Source organism: Montipora foliosa, chromosome 3 (genome assembly GCF_036669935.1).
Source record: "Montipora foliosa isolate CH-2021 chromosome 3, ASM3666993v2, whole genome shotgun sequence".
NCBI classification, from domain to species: Eukaryota; Metazoa; Cnidaria; class Anthozoa; order Scleractinia; family Acroporidae; genus Montipora; species Montipora foliosa.
Genome location: NC_090871.1, coordinates 37,728,393 through 37,730,892, shown reverse-complemented (window position 1 = coordinate 37,730,892; position 2,500 = coordinate 37,728,393).

Below are 2,500 nucleotides of genomic sequence, written 5' to 3'. Positions count from 1 at the left end.
CCAGTTTGACATAACGAACTGAATTTCAACAATCGTTTCCAGAGGCGGCAATAAATATTGCGTTTACTCAACGAAACATAAAATCCTATCAAAAATGATGTGAAGGTAGCGAAAAGTGATACTCAAGTGAACGGAAGTGTTGGTTGGACGAGAAAGAGACAAACGGAAGTGTTGGTTGGACGAAAAAGAGACAAAGCTGGAAGTCTGGGGAGGAGACTACAGTTGAGACCGCCATTTTAAATGTTTTGAATCCGTCCCAAAGGATAGACACATTGTTCTTAGCTTCAGGAGATTGTAGCGCTAGCTAACTCAAAGAAAAACGGAAACATTGAAGCTAATAGTATTAACTTTATCTCAAAACTGACTTTTCTTTCAAAACATCGTCCGATAGTGTGTTTTGTGCTTCAGATCGATCGTATGTTGCTTTCAATGTTTTGTATGTGGTTCGTGACGCTTTGGAAAAGTAGTTTCCCACGAAACCCCCCTACCCCTTGGAATTTACTGCCCTTTAACCCCCCCTCTCCCTCGGATTTTCCAATTGTCTTCCGTGGTGGGGGTATGGATATTTTCTGGAACCACACATTATATACGGGTAAATACGGTAACAATCATAATATATAGATTTGCCATAAGGCAATCCACTCTTAAAATCTGTCCTATTTTCTCCGGAAATCGGGAAAGTTCCGTAATACAGTCGTTCCTGTCACTCCCCTGCTAAATATTGCCTTTATGACTAGAGTCCCCTGCACGAGGTAGCAAAAATACCTAAATTCAACTAGATTTTATCCGGTGAACAAAAGCAATCGCGGCAAACCCGATCTAAAGCAAATTATCTTTCATTGGATCTTCAAAGAAAATATCCCGTTATGCAACTCCATATTAGAACATAAATTCAATAAACAACACAAAAGGTGAAAAATAAATATCTATAATTTTAAAGTAATTCACTAAGAAAATGAATTATTATACCTCTCCGATAAAACTTTGCACACTGTTCTAACATGTCCAAGACATCATAAAAATTTAATAAAAAGGGGCATCCCCATCCTTGTTTCCATGGTACAACGCTAACCAAAATGGCTATTTAAGCCACTTTGACAATTACCGTGTATTCCTAATCTTGAACAAATTTAGCCCCATTTAATAAATATAATCCATGACACAACGCACAGCCTACTCGCGTATTCTTTAATTCACCTACGTGCCTCAAAAATCTATTTTAATGCCTTAACACTTAAAAATACATTTAATTTGAGTATACGTTGTTCAACTCATAATGCTTCCTTCCCTACAATTTTATGAAATTGCCAAGAAACTGACTATATATTTTTGCTCATATTTTTATTACTCTGTGAAGACATCGTTCTCACCAAAAATATGAAATAAAAAATGGGGCTCGCCGTACTCCTTCACGAAAATATAACCATTAAAACGAATTAAGCATAGCTTCAATTACAATTCCCCATTTTATCAATATCCGCAACCTAATGCACACACGAATCACACAACAAACTATGCGCACTAGGGTTGCCCAATGCAAAGCCAGCACCCTAAAGCCCACGAATAATGCACACAACAACTAAACCATTCTTTGCCGTCCGATATCAAAGTGAGCTCTGTTTCTAATATTTTACTAATTGCAATCTTATATACAACACTGAAACCAAGTGGCATATTCTCTGTGAGCTTTTCCTTATTGAATACAGGTTTAACAAACTCAAAGAAAGAATGCAACACATTGAATTGCTTTCTGTTTATGTCTAGTTATTTATAAATTTACTTCTTTATTTCTACTCAACTACACAAAAAAAATAATAAAAATAAATAAATAATGCAATAATTCTTGTTAATTAAAAATGATACTTGAAAAAACCTTGTTGTCCATTCTTTACTTTCTTATTTACTTTATGCAGCAAAAAAAAAAAAGCCTTTCATCCCAAACTTCACAGAGAAATTTATTTACTTGCGTATAGTCTTTAACAAGGACTCCATTGCTTGTTCCCACCCACGGAATAAAATAGCACGATTTACTTTGCCTCTCATAACAAATACGTTGTTTATTTCACAAAAATTTCTCACAAGAAAACATCCTTTGTCAGATTTTTCTGCTTCTATGCATTCATCTTATTCTGAAAATATTAACTAATTTGCACACGCCATTTCAAATTTAAATAAAGAAGCAGTTTTCATTATGATGACAACAATTCTTGCTCTTTATTCACCTTGGTCCAAAAAACGTTATTTGAAAAGGAAACAATATTTCCTTCAGCTTATCTACTCCTTATTTACGTCAATTTTACCTTCTTGACCACATTTAATTTATGCTACAATTATTTGCAAACAAAAAGCTTTCTTAAAAACAAACAGCGTTTTCGTTCCTCACTCATATCAAGTCTTAGGCTGTTTGGCAATGAATATAAAAATTTGACGAGGACCAGCACGTACCAAAGGCAACCCAGTTTACGCTCTCGGATTGTCTAGTTTTTATTTACATGTTATT